The 15,690-nt window shown below is 34.1% G+C and overlaps 1 protein-coding gene across 1 annotated transcript in view; it reads left to right on the top strand.

Annotated features, from left to right (window-relative positions):
* The first annotated feature begins 10,724 nt into the window (after window positions 1–10,724).
* The window catches only part of LOC106469357 (solute carrier family 35 member G1-like), a 44,164-nt gene continuing 39,198 nt past the window's right edge, over window positions 10,725–15,690 (top strand). The window contains exons 1-2 of the mRNA XM_013929844.2: window positions 10,725–10,784; window positions 13,067–13,110. The gene's annotated coding sequence lies outside the window, so the exon portion shown is untranslated. The remainder of the gene's footprint in view (window positions 10,785–13,066; window positions 13,111–15,690) is intronic.

The raw sequence follows: 15,690 nt of genomic DNA, 5'->3' as shown, positions 1-15,690 counted from the left end.
TCTCTATTATTCCAGTACATGATGACTTAGCTTAAAATGATTGTTTTTTTACTCTAGTACATAATAACCTATCTCAGAATTATTCTCTATTATTCCAGTACATGATGACTTAGCTTAAAATGATTGTTTTTTTACTCTAGTACATAATAACCTATCTCAGAATTATTCTCTATTATTCCAGTACATGATGACTTAGCTTAAAATGATTGTTTGTAGTACATAATAACCTATCTCAGATTTATTCTTTATTATTCCAGTACATGATGACTTAGCTTAAAATGATTGGCATTGCTAATTGGAGAAACAATGGTAAGACATGAACTGTGATTTGAAAGATCTATTGTAATACATTCATCGATGACTCTAGAAACAATAAAACATAAGCCGTAGTTTAAATAAACTATTACACGACATTCATTGCTAATTTGAGAAACAATGGGAAGACATAAACCATGGTTTAAATAAAACTATTATATGACATTGGTCGCTGATTGGTGAAACAATGGTAGAACATGAACCATGAATTGAAAGTGATCCATTAGTAAATATAACAGACTGAAATAACTATAGTTACACTATAATATTGAACAAAATAATAAAGCTTTCATGATTAATGGATTAAAGTAATATCTGTAGATCATAGAGTATAAAATATAATAACTTTTAAGATATATCCTTTGGAGTAAAGAAACTGTATAGTAATAGTTCCAGACTGATTAAAAATGGTAAGACAAAAACTATAAATTGATAACAATGGTAAAATATACACTCCGGATTAGGTGTAATCAATAGGTATGCAACCGAGATGAAATACATTCGTAATACGTGTATTATGGTTTGCAAATAATGGCAAGACATAATCTCTAGATTAAATAAAATGGTAAGACAGATCGTTTGGATTAGAAAGTAATAGATACATACTGGCTCAAAAATAATAGTAAGATATACACCCTGATGTCAAAACAACAATTCACATATACACTTTAGATTGAAATGGGTTTAAAAATACACCTACGATTAAAAGAGTGATGAGATATACACCCTGGATTGAAAACAATGGGACGATATACATCCTGGATTAAAAACAAGGGTACGATATATACTCTGGATTAAAACCAACGGTACAATACCCACACTAACTTAAATACAATAGTAAAAAAATAATCCACAGGTTAAAATATAATATGATAATTAAAAAATAAGAAAACTGTGGTAATATATGAGTGTTGATATAAAAATAATATTAAGATATGCATAAAAGTGTAAAAACAATATTAATAGATATGCTAGTGGCAATGTATACCCTGAATTCAAATAGCTTGTAACACATGTAACTTGGATTATAATATAAATGGTAAATAATGTACCCTACACTAAAATTAGATTATATCTAATGTTAAATCGTACATATTTACCTAAATATAATAATAGTAGATCATACATTCTGATTTCTAAGCAGTAATTGAAAAGAAGAATAAAATAGTAGGACCAATAATCCCAAACAATTCCAGATAAAAAAATTTTAAGCAAAACAAAAAAATGACCCTTGTATTGGCTCAGCGGTAAGCTTAAGGGCTTTTAATGCTAAAATGTGATGTTCGATATCTGTAGTGGGCAAATCACAGATGGCCTACTGTGCATCTTTGTGTTTATCAAGAAACAAACCAACACACAGACATTTAGCTAAAGAAATCATGAAAGACTAATGGAAAATATATTGTTAATAAAAGGAAGTTCTCGTCACGGAAAGGCAAAAAGTACTGATAATAGTTCAAAGTTCTCTTATACGCACCTTATGATGTTGATATTGATGTATAATCCAGATGTTTGTATAAAATTTTAGAATTTTTATTTATCTATTTTTGTTTTTTAGAATCTCGATGCGAAAACTGCTTTATTTCGAACTGAGACATAAAAGGAAAGCTCAAAGGGAACCTTCCCAGTGAACTTTGAACTCACTTCTCAGGTGTGTTTGTGGAATTTCTGTCACAAACGTCACCTAAAAGGTGTGGTACTTCACACTTCCATGTTAAGTGCCTGACTTCCTGGTGACCGTTTCTACAGGAGCATTATCATAAAGTTTTGCGCCTGTATTGGAAGACTTTTCGCAAGTCTTTATTTTTATAAGCAAAAAATGATTTGGTAAGTTTAAGTAACTTATCAACAGATAGATTAAAACGATTCAACAAAACAATCTACTTTCAACTGCTGATATCAATAGTTTAAATTTCATCAGTTTGCTTATTTGTTTTGAATTTCGCGCAAAGCTACTCGAGGGCTATTTGAAATTACAGATTAGGGGGAAGAGAACTAGTCAACACCACCTGCCGCCATCTTTTGGGCTACTCTTCACCAACGAATAGTGCGATTGATCGAACAATATAACATCCCTATGGATGAAAGAGCGAGCATGTTTAATTGGTTAAAAAAAGCAGGTGACATAAGCGCAGGATTCAGCAACGAAATAAATAAATAATGATCCACATCACCTCGACAAACAGGAATGTTTAGAATCAAGATGACTTATTACTCTCTATTGTTTATAATTCATTTTTCAGATGAAAATGGTGTTAAATATAACAGTATAACAAAGTCTAAGTCAAGCTTAAGCTCACACAGGAAACGTATAAGTGCTACTTTATCGTTGTTGCCTGTTATTAACAACGTTAAAGTTGGTGTGATGGCGAGCCGTTAATCCATTCGTGTTGATGTGATAACGTTAAAACTGTTGAGACAGTTATGCTGGCATGGTGACAATAAAGATAATGATACATTCACGATGGTAAGATGACGTTAAAATCATTAATATAATCGTGATGGTATGATAACCTTAAAAGCGTTAATTAATTCTTGCTGGTGTGATGATTTTAAAGAATTAGTCGATTCATGCTAGCATAATAAGTTTAGAAACATTAGTACATTAAGTCTGGTATGATGATCTTAAAAATGTTACTTCATATATACTAGTATGATGACCTTCAAACAACGATTAATTTAGGCGGGTATGATGACCTTGAAAAAGTTACTTAATTCATGCTGGTATGAGGACAGTTAAAAATGTTAAAAGGCTCTTGATGATGTGATGATCTTAATAAACGTTAGTAGATTCATGCTGACGTGATAACCTCAAAAAATATAAATTAATTCATGCTGGTATGATGAGCCTACAACTTTACTTAATTCAAGGGTATGTTGACGTTAAAACCATATGTACTTTCATGATGATATGAAGACAGTTAAAAACGTTAATACATTTACGCTGATATGATGCAATTAAAACGTTCATACAATTTATACTGGTATGATGATATTAAAGTGTTAACACCTTGATGCTGATATTATGATTCTAAAAACGTTAATTAATTGACCCTCATATGATGACCTCAAGGTGGTGATTAAATCATGTTCATATGATGAGTTTAAATATTACTTAACTCTGCTGGTATGTTTATGAGAAAACTGTTAATATTTTTATGTTGACAGGATGACGTTAAACACATTAACACATACATGCTGGTATGGTGATGTTAAAACTGTAATACATTTATGATGATTTAACGATATTAAAGCGCTAACATATTCATGCTTTAATTGTGATCTTAAAAATGGCTATTTTTTTCATGATGGCATTATGACCTTCAAAACATTAATACATTCATACTGGTATGACGATGTTAAAACCGTCAATGCATTCATTATGATATGATGGTATTAAAACGTTAATTAATTCTTGCTGGTATGATGACTTGATTCATTATAGTGTGCTGACGTTAAAAGTGTTGATTCATTTGTGCTGGTATGATAACGTTAAAACCGTTAATATATTTATGTTGTATGATGACACTAAAACCATCAATATATTCGCACTGGTAGGTTGACTTTAAAAACTTTAACACATGTTTATATGATAGAATTAAAAACGTAAGTTCATTCATACTGATATGATTAGCTCAAAAACGTTAATTAATTGTTGCTGAAATTATAACCTTAAAGCGGTAATTAATTAATGGTAATATGATAATCTTAAAACATTAATGAATACATGTTGGCATGGCGGTATTTAAACCGTTAATACAATCTGAAATCATGATATTAAAACCGTTATTTTATTTAATTCATGGTGGAGTGATGACTTTAAGAACGCTAAGTAACTAACGTGGGTATGGTGATCTTAAAACATTAAGACCTTCACACTGGTACTATGACTTTAAAATCATTCTTACATCTATGCTGGTATAATGATATTAAAACCGTTATTTTATTTAATTCATGGTGGAGTGATGACCTTAAGAACGCTAAGTAACTAACGTGGGCATGGTGATCTTAAAACATTAAGACCTTCACACTGGTACTATGACTTTAAAATCGTTCTTACATCTATGCTGGTATAATGATGTTAAAACCGACAATACATTCATGCTGGTGAAATTATATTACAAATGTTAACAAATGCAGGGTGCTATGGTGGCTTTAAAAATATTACTTAATCCATGCAGGTTTAAAGACCTTATGAACGTTAATTAATTCATGTTGGAATGAGGATTTTAGAAATGTTAATCCATTCATGCTGATATGATAACGTTGAAACCGTTAATACATTTATTCTGGTATGATGACTTAAACATGTCAATGTTTTTCTGCTGCTATGACGACATAAACATCTTTAATACATTTTCGTTGGTATGACGACCTTAAAAACTTTAAGTAAATTATTCTGGTATGATGATCTTAAAGAGTTAAGAGTTAAAGGATAATCCGATCGTACTGTACTGTACCAACAACACACAAAATTAAAGGATAACTGGAATTTATAATGTCCAGTGAGGAAAAAACAATAGTATAAAAAAACTACCTGATGTACCCATTCAACGCACGGGGAAAGCACAAGGTTTCTGATGGAGTGATAAAGGGAGACAGATTCAATCTCTGACACCCCCTAAAAATAACATGGGAACACATAGATGCTTCCGAAGATGATATAAGGTGCTCAGATTCGAACCGATTCCTCTGGCTATTCTGGTTAAGCACTTAAATTAACATTTAGTAAAAGTGGCTCTATGTCTTTTAACTTTATGACATTTCACTTCAGCATGGATATAGTCAACATAAATAACAAGGACAGCCTCACACTGATGTTTTAATTTCAGAATGTCGAACAGTCCTAAAATACCCTCAATCCATTTGAAAGAGATTTTTAAAGGGTATCGGATCCTGAAGTACCATCAATCATTTCTGAGAAAGAGTTTTTACAGGACAACGCATCCGGAAGTATCCGCAATCATCCCCTTGAAAGAGCTATTTACAGTATATCAGGTCCTGAAGTATCTTCAACCACTCCTTTGGAAGAGCTATTTACAGCGCATCTGGTCCTAAAGATTCTCAACCATTCCTTTGAAGGAACTGTTTACAAAGCATCTTTAGAACCTGGTGTTATTTGTCGAGACGTAAGGAGTCTCTCACAAACATCCAGTTCATGCTCGTCTGGATTGATGTCCAGTGAACATGCAGGTCAGTCAGTTCTTTGTTTTTAAGAAATATGTTGACCAGATAAGCATGGCCGGGATGGATGATATCATACGTTAGGATTAAGTATGCACCAGCATACGGCAGCAAAAAGGATCATATGCTGTTGTCACTGTGATGTCTGGCATTACTGGTACATGAATTTCGCAGGATGTAGAGGTTCGATAATTTCACCAATGTTTGCTCCTGCCCAGCACTATACTTCCACCATCACCACCACTGACACAGTGTCAAGTTGTGGCTGCTAACATCTAATTTAGTCTTCTAGTAGGTACACTACAATTGTAGCTAATCAAAATTGACAGTAAGGTGTTGTAATCTTGTGTTGGGGAAAATAGCTTGCCATGGTCTTGGTATTTAACTAACTGTACCATTGGTTTGCAAGTGGTTTCACTTTCACCTATATGTTTTATTTCAAGTAACAAATGAGGCAAGATTATAGAAGACCAATATATATCTGCATTTCGACTCATGATAGATTATTAGAATGCTTACTCACATTACATTGAACTGATGTAGATGATTAGCGTGATTATATGCAGCTATTTGTGTATATATATAAATATATTTTGTTGTAGCTCTATAATAATACAAGCTCTAAACAACAAACAGAATGTAAATCTAGTGTTATGTGTTATCGTTATCTCACGTTGTGTCAAAAGTTTTTATTTAGCCAACATTCAAAATCATCGATAATTATATGTATGTGCGACAAACAATCTGTAAAATGTCATTCGTGCAGTGGACGATATAATGTTGTTTTTGGTTTTCTTTACCTCATTTGATTGTAAACTAATGCTTCAATAGAAGTTCAAATATTACATTATACATACGTAGGCATACGATGTAACACTTCACTACGTCTAAGCTGAAAACAACATGTAAACACCGTAAAAACCAACAAAAACAACACTTAAACAAAGTGTACACAGTAAACGCTAATACACAGGCCTACTGTACATTTCCGATAATTAATATACTGAAAATTTAATCATACAACAAGAATTTTAGTAATTAATAGTACTTTGATTACTTACCAAACTGAAATGACTGATATTTTGACCAGTCTTTTGTAAAGAATTAATTGACATTATTAATGATTTATCCATACTATTAAAATGTTGTTCGTTTTATTAAGTCTTCAAAATAGAGGTAAACGAAGATGGTCCTAAAGAGACAATTGACAACTCAAAGCCCCCCAGTGGCACAGCGGTATATCTACGGATTCACAGCGCTAGAAACCAGGTTTCGATACCCGTGGTGGGCAGAGCACAGGTAGCCCATTGTGTAGCTTTGTGCTTAATTTCAAACAAACAGACAACTCAAAATACAACTTTGAAACATTTCCATTGCTCAAACTACGTTAATAAATTTCAACAAAATATACTGTAAGTATAATTGTATTAGTAATTTATTTATTTCCATACCTCAAACTCTATGTATAATTTGGAACAGCCGTCCTCTTGCAGTGATGATAGCCAAAATAGTATTTTTTCAGATCTTGTTTTCAATACACCAATTATCAATAATCTTTTTCAAGTCATGTATTTTCAAACTTTATAACTCATTGCTGTATGGAGGAAGATATGTACGTTATAATACTTTTTATGTTATGTTGATTGAGAATTACGCACAGTTTATTCACTTTTAAGTAATTCTTACTTGAATTCTTGCCCGGCATGGCCAGATGGGTAGGGCGCTTGACTCACAATCTGAGGGTCGCCGGTTCGAATCCTCGTCCCACCAAACATGCTTGTTCTTTCAGCCGTGGGGGCGTTATAGTGTGATGGTCAGTCTCACTATTCGTTGGTAAAAAGAGTAGCCCATGTGATGGCGGTGGGTGGTGATGACTAGCTGCCTTTCCTCTAGTCTTTCACTACTAAATTAGGGACGGCTAGCGCAGATAGACGTTGTGTAGCTTTGCGCGAAATTCAAAACAAACAAATACGTGAATTATTTTCGAAATAATTGTTTGATTTGAAATTGTGTTGCTTAACAAGAGTTTCAGTATTGTCAGTATCAATTACTTTTTAATTTCTTGAGTTTTATCTGTAATAACTCTTGTTCTTAACTACTTCGCGTCGATTTTATAAAGTTTCCATTGCTAGTTTCAGAGTCTTGCGCAAAGCTACACGAGTTATAGATAAGAGGAAAAGCGGTTCTGGCATAGTCTGGTGGTTAGGGCGCTCGACTCACAATCGCGAGTTCAATCCCTGTCACCGTACATGCCTGTCCTATATGGTTACCGACTGGGCCAATCACATGGGTGTAAAACTTTTTGGCTTACAAAATATACAAGTCCATACCATCCTTTAACTCTTCAACTACTCTTATCGAATAGTAGGATTTAACCCACTCTTATAACGCACCCACGGACCCAAAATTCGAAGCACGAATTTGAGGCAACGGAAGGTGGGTCATGGGTCCTTCAATTCACAGTTGCTAACGCGTAGGCCACGACCAGCATAAAAGCTGTGATATAGAAATATTAAGTCTGTACTTAATATACACGTATTCGCAAAATAAACCCTATGTCTATGCATTAAGTCTTCACCTCATTCCTGGATCTGTTGGAAATTGTTTTGGTCATTTTCGATATTTATATACTTTGTTTTGTCAAAGTTTCTTACGGTTACGGTGTTTACGGTCGTTTTCAGTGTTGACATGCTTTTTTCGGTGTTTAGATTCATACTTGGTGGTCCCGCACTCTAATGGGAGGGTTTCCTAGTCATAAACGTCTGAATGATATTCAATAATCCAAGTCTAAAAGATAATGAGGAAAACGGAATGCGTAACCAAACTGTATTTGTATGTATATTAAATGATTAAGTATAAAAAACAAACTTCATTGGCACTGCCACGTGCCAGCAGATGATTCATGCTTCTATAACGTGATATGAAGACTTAGCGTAGTTATGTTTCCTACAGTTCATTAAGATACTTTGACAATTGGTTTTATCAATGCTATATGTACCGAACACATACGATAAATATGGAAGTCAATTCTGTTGTTTGTACAAATCCAAATCTGGAAAGACACTGAGAACGAGAGTAAACTGTAGAAAGTTATTTACATAAATCAGCCCTGTTGTTTGTATTAGTCCAAATCTGGAAAGACACTGAGAATGAGAGTAAACTCTACAAGCAGTTATTCAATTGTAAATCTAGGTCACCATTGGCTAATCTCTCCAATGAATATTCTTTCCAACGCAAGACTTCAAAGAAGTCAGAAGGCTTACCCTGAATGTTTACTGTATTTTCACAACGTGTTAAATAAGGTTTCACCTCAGATAAAAGTGCTCATGAGCAACACGTGGTGACAATTATATTTTCAAACAAGTAGCAGCAAAACTTTCAGAAAATTCCTGAACACTGGCTTCCCTTCGTTAGTTACTACGTCTAAGCCATAAACCTTTACAAAAACTTTGGCCAAAATAGTCTTCAGGGAACTTAGATCTCAACGAAGAACATTTCGTTCTTGTAGCTAGACCCTTTCCCGCAGAACGCACGTGCATTTTTGCCTTTGAGGTACAAAGATTAGTGCATGTCGGATCCCCTCCAATTCACTCTATTGTTCAGAGTTATCCATACTAACCTGGGCGGACACTGTTAACAACGAAGGCAGGAAGGCAGGTGTATTGACCACAAAGTAGGCTCTCACCATTGATGGAAGATGTCACCAAGACATAAGTCAAACTGGGACACCCGCGTAGTTCTTTGGGCACTGCAAGCACGTGAAGAAATAGTGGTATGTGAAGTACAATATTGATGAGTAAATAAAAGAAAGGTTTTCAGGACTCCCTAGGTATGGCACCCAAACAGCTGAGTTTCAAATGCTTAACCAATCAACGCTCCTAGCGAAGCTTAAGCGTAAAAAGACTTAATTGGACTAGTCGAGTGAGACCCAGGTGTTTAGCCAATCGAACATTTCTAACAAGATCTAAATGCTAGTAAAGCTTAATAGAACCAGTAGAGTCAAGTACAAGCAGACTGGGGTAATTCGACTATGAAGCCCTGATATTTTAAAGAAGGTAACTAATTAACTGGTACAGCAGAGTTTAATAATACAGATTTTGAATATTTAGTGAAAAATAATAACACTTCTAGAAGTTACAAAGACAATCTGAATAATAAATAACTTTATTTATTACACGGGTCCATACGAGTCCAGGGTCTTTCAAAGCATATTATTTTGATGAGTGGTAATAGATTATCATAGCACATGGAGAGAGAGAGAGAGTTGCCAGTTCACTACTATAAGTCGTATTTTAGAGACTTAGCAAACAATAGGATTTTATGAATTCAGTCGACGCTGGAAAGAAAGTTAGGTAGAGCAAAGATATTTAATTAATGATCCAATCTATAAAACTTGCCCGTCGCTACAGGTGGAGTGAATGTACGCCGGTGTGTATACAAATCACTGTGAGACCGTAGTAACACGATTTACATACCTTTAACCTAATTTTATCATTCAACTAAATTAAGAATATTCTTATTTTACTTCTACGTTCTTATGAAGTCAACCGTTAAAAGTTGTGAAAAGAAAATGCGTATGTTAAAGCAGTTTTCTCTACTTCGAATCAGCCGTTTGCCCGTAAGGCTATAACAGATCTAATTTGTATATATTTTTGTTTAAACACAGGTGTAATAATACATTACAATTCGCCATATGTTTAAGCACAAGACTCTTAACGGCACCATCAATGATTACTATAAACGTAAATAAAATTACGACATATATCTCCAGAATGTAACTTTATTAGCTCAGTATTTCGCTATTACAGCTTCGTCAGGAGCTATTGATATCCTACAAATTCACTAACTGAGTTAAATCTAAATTGGAGCACTCCAGTTTACGTTAAACAAAGTTAAGAACAATAATGATTCCTATTCTGGGAAACGACACAAATAACGTCTTTAGTTATAGTTATTTGCTTCAAAACAATTAAAGACTTAGTTTTTATTGCATTTAAACAATCAAATTTATTTCTTCAAATATTATTTTTATTTTCTTAATGGCTGTCTAGTTTCATTATGCATCACGATTTTCCAATGTCCTAATTTTCTATTGAAAATCTTCACTGCAGCGATCTTTATTCATGGTGTTTATTCAAAGTTCATCACACATTTTCTAAAATCAGTTTGATACACATTACTTTTATATTTTCCAATGAACAACCGCTATTCTTTGATTATGATAGGAAAAAAAAAGGAGCACTGGCAAATGAGCTAAGCTTCCGCTCCAAGAGTGACGTCTAAAGGTAAGCTTTTATTACGCTGTTTTTTGTTTTGTTTTGTTTATTACGAATGCAATTATTGCTGGTTTTGAGGAACCTGTTTTCTCAGGGCGGTGACGTAGCCTTACTGGAGGCGTACAGTTCAACACATATTCAACAGTTTACATGTCTTTACGCCCGACATTTAAGTGGATATTTTACTGAACACTTGTACAATCCTATGTCATCTAATTAAATTAATTCGATTACTTAATTTAACATCCAGTTATGTTATTACACTTGTAAGTTTCGGTATCTGGTGAAAAAAGTATGTACTTTATGAAAAGCCTTTCTTATAGGATATTTAAAATTATAGTTTATTGTTTTTTAGAACTTTCACACAAATCTACACAGTTAGATGTCTGTCCATAATCGTCCCTAATTTAAAACTGATAGACTAGAGGGTAGGCAGGCAGCTGGTCAACAGTATCATTGCCGACTCTTGGACTTCTTTTGTCTGGCCGAATAGTGGAATTTGACTGTTACACTTATAGTATATCAGCAACACTAAAGTACGGTGCGCGTTTTTTTCCCCCTTTGGTAACGACGCAAATACTCGAATCCACAATATAGGCATGCTAACCACTAGGTCAGCATGGTCCCTAAATTAAAAGAAAATGTTAAAAATGAATAAAATTAAAACTGTCATAACAGACAATTATTATAATTTATTGGTAGCGGAATTCGTGTTTGCTGTTAAGTTGTAGGATATGTAAGTTACGTGTCTTCCTTGCTGTTAAGTTGTAGGATATGTAAGTTACGTGTCTTCCTTGCTGTTAAGTTATAGGATATGTAAGTTATGTGTCTTCCTTGCTGTTAAGTTAATCTTTCTACGAGCTTCACGAATAAATGTCTAGTTATTCCGAACTTCACAGTGTCAACTGCAAAGATTTAATCCAAGATTAAATATCTTCCAAACTCTAAGTTGTATTTATCGAAACAACTAAATCTTTAATTATACCTGAAATATTGACATTTGGAAGAAAAGGTTTGTAAACCACACAGCAGGCTTGATTGAAACTTAACTTATCAAAGTACAGTTTCAAAGGGTTAACTCGCACTTTATAAGAATTATTTACATGTGTTAATCCAGTGGCATGACGCCACGAATGACATCTTAGCATCATATATTTGATTTATGGCGAATTTCTGACCATTTGAGGGTTGCATTGCCCCCACCAATGGGCTTATGGCTGAAGGAATAAATAAAAACCTTTCAGACAAGAAACATTCATGCATGGAAATTGTTAAATAATAGACAGTCATAGGACACAAATATTGAGTAAGGTAGTTTTCAATGGTCTCCATGAAGCGAAAAACTTGCACTTCAGACCTTTTAGGAAATTAGTGGACTCCGTAATTACACCCCAAACCAATGGCAACGTCACCATCCGCATATAAAAGGCTATGGCTACGAATGAGAATTCTCCGACCCCCCCCTCCAAAAAAAAAACATTGAAATGAAGTTAATAAAATCTCCCGGTATCATTAAGAAGAGAATTTGAACTTGACGATTGCTCGCAAGCTAAATGTTCACAAGCCATCATCCACAATTCGAAATCAAAAAACAATTTTCATGAGAAGGCAAGCTAAATGTTCACAAGCCATCATCCACAATTCGAAATCAAAAAACACAATTTTTATGAGAAGGCAAGCTAAATGTTCACAAGCCATCATCCACAATTCGAAATAAAAAAACATTTTTTATGAGAAAGATAACCGAAGAAGTTGGAATCACAGCAGATCCTTTTGATCATATAGCTTCAGTCCCTCTGATCCAGTTCTAATAGACTTTGTGCCTTTGGTCTGTGAACTTTGAAACCGATATATATGTACATTGGAGACTCTGTGCAAATTTTGTAAAGATATTTAGTCTAAATTTAACTTAGCGATCCTAAGTTAACTCACTGTTCTTTTTTCAGAATATATTTTTCAGTGGAAACCGTGGTGTCAAATAAGAACGTTTAGTTCTGAATAATGGAGGAAGTAGTTTCAAAAGAAACATTGATAATAAAACATCGATTAAGCCTTCGTATAGCTAAGTGACAGTGTATATGGTGTGTTCTGAGATAGAAATATACAGCTCTTTACTGGCTACGAGTTTGTTGCTCTTCTTTAATTTGGAATGTACAGTTATTATGAAGTGACGAATACATACTTATTGAAAAATATACACTTAGGCTATTGATGTACATCTAGAGATTTTTTGTTGACTTCATGAGAAACACGTATATATATATATATATTGACTTTTTTTTTCTAAACAGATATGAATTTTAAAGGTTGTCTCAACAGGAAGATTGCTATGAAGGTATTACTTGGACTAGTGGTATTTATATTATTTTTGTTTCTTTGAGATCAGCGAACTGGAAAGTTGTGTTTATCTTTAAATAGAATGTATCCTTATCCCCTTGGCTCAGTGGGCAGTATGAGAACTTATAACGCTAAAAATCGAGTTTCGATACCCGCGGTGGGCAGATCACAGATAGCTCAATGTCTAGCTTTGTGTTTAACAGCATACAAACAAAATTAAGTGGAACATTCGTTTTCTGTTTTGTATACGTTTATATAAGTATGAGTGTGTGTGACCTAATTGACAAGTTTTTAGTAATTATATTGAAACAAAGAGGGCTCATTAATAAGAAACCAAAAACAACATTCAAATGAAATTTTTATGTGAATTATACAATCCTATTCAAGTTGTCTTGGTCACTTTTATACGCGATTTTTCTATAGTCGCAATAATCCATTTTATTTATTTTGTGTGTGTGTGTGTTAAAAGAATCCTGAAGTTTAGACTCATTAATTAATTCCTCCTATGTTATTAATGCGACTTTGTTCACTAACCGATTAAACCAAAGTTCGACAGAGTTTTGAGCAGCTGCTTGGGAGCTCTATCTCGACATCTTCACACAAACAGAAAGCTGACTGGTCTATCTCTGCGGTGCACACTCCTCGTAGCACATAAGTACAAACCACTAATCTGTTTAGGCAATGCGGTGTCACGCTGTTTGGACTACTACTGTTGTACACTCGCCTTCAGAACGAGAGGAAGATCTATTTTGTTTCTTCAAAAATGTCGGCTGGTTGCTTAAGATTACTGATTTAAGTCAGGGTGAACAGTTTTGTGATTGATTTATTATTTCTTTCATTATGGGTGTTGCACAGCTGCAAACTTACAGAAAGATCACGGTTAGAATGAGTAGATCGCTTGTCAGTTACTTTACGTAGTTTGCCAACAAGTTTTCTACCACTTTACTCATTAATTGAAAGCATATTTTCATACTTTTTATCGCTTTTGATATGTAAATGTTTTGGTTTGTCTTTGAAATTATATTACATGTTACTACTTTATCAATGAAAACATATCGTTTTTCTGCACTGAACCCGGTTTGAACGATATAAAAGCTAGATGCCCAGAAAGGTTTTGTATGAACTGCTGTATATCTATATGCCTGCTTCACAACAAGCTATACATTTATCTAGAAACTTAAAAAAATGCAAGGAAAAGAATCTTAGCCTATCAGTTATTTGTATCTTCATCAAGAAATTGTGAATTAATAATTATACCTATTGAACTGATGAAAAAAAAGTTATTTGGACTATTTATTTTAGAAACATTTTTGGAAAGCGAGGGAAGAGAAAATTGATAAAATGTAATTTTGAAACCATAATTTTACTGAAAACGGGATATTCGTTTATGAAATAAAAAAAAACCCATAATTTCCCAGGTTAACGGAAATACTATATTCCTATCTTAACGGAAACACTATATTCCTAAGTTAACGGAAACACTATACTCTTATTTTAACGGTTTGTTTGTTTTGAATTTCGCGCAAAGCTACACGAGGGTTATCTGCGCTAGTCGTCCCTAATTTAGCAGTGTAAGACTAGAGGGAAGGCAGCTAGTCATCACCACCCACCGGCAACTCTTGGGCTACTCTTTTACCAACGAATAGTGGGATTGACCGTCACATTATAACGCTACCACGGCTGAAAGGGCGAGCATATTTGGTGGGACGGACCTAACCACCTGGCCATGCCGGGCCATCATCTTAACGGAAACACTATACTTCCATCTTAACGGAAAGACTATGTTCCCATCTTAACAGAAACACTACATTCCAACGTTAACGGAAACACTATATTCCTATATTAACGGAAACACTATAGTCCCATGTTAACAGAAACACTACATTTCTATGTTAACGGAAACACTATATTCCCAAGTTAACAGAAACACTACATTCCTATGTTAAAGAAAACACTATATTCTCATGTTAACGGAAACACTATGTTCCCATGTTAACGGAAACACTATATTCCCATGTTAACGGAAACGCCATATTTTCAGGTCAGCGGTTTCATCATCGCTTGGTTGAGGTATAAAGTACAGGTAACCGGGCATGAGGACGAAGCTGTTAGGACAATCTCATGTAAGAAGTGAACTTGAAGATCACAATGAGTCATCTTTCTTATTCAAAAACTTGTAGAAGATCATACAAATTCTTTTTGGTAAAATGGCTCTAGAACTCAAAGTTTCATGAACAATAAGTAAACTGGAGACAAAGTTATGTGATAAAAAGGTCAAAAAAGGTGCATAAATGATCTGGATGTCTAGTGTTTTATTTATATACTTTTATGTACATAGCGTCTTAATTTTTCTAAAAAAGTTGTCACCTTGTCCGTGAGAGTATAAGATGAATGGTAACTAATCGTAGTCCAACCACAGAAGTCACTCATGTATTTACCTGGTAAATAATTTCAGAGACCAGCGTAGAGTGTTCAACAGTAGTGTAACAAGTACATAAGAGTAAAGTTTGTTCGGTAAACGTTCTAGTGTAACAACAATGAACAGAGATTTCGAATGTTGTCTGCTAGCTACTTGAAC

This window comes from Limulus polyphemus, unplaced genomic scaffold (assembly GCF_000517525.1).
Source record: "Limulus polyphemus unplaced genomic scaffold, Limulus_polyphemus-2.1.2 Scaffold3444, whole genome shotgun sequence".
In the NCBI taxonomy this organism is placed as follows: Eukaryota; Metazoa; Arthropoda; class Merostomata; order Xiphosura; family Limulidae; genus Limulus; species Limulus polyphemus.
This window is presented reverse-complemented; position numbering and strand designations above follow the sequence as displayed.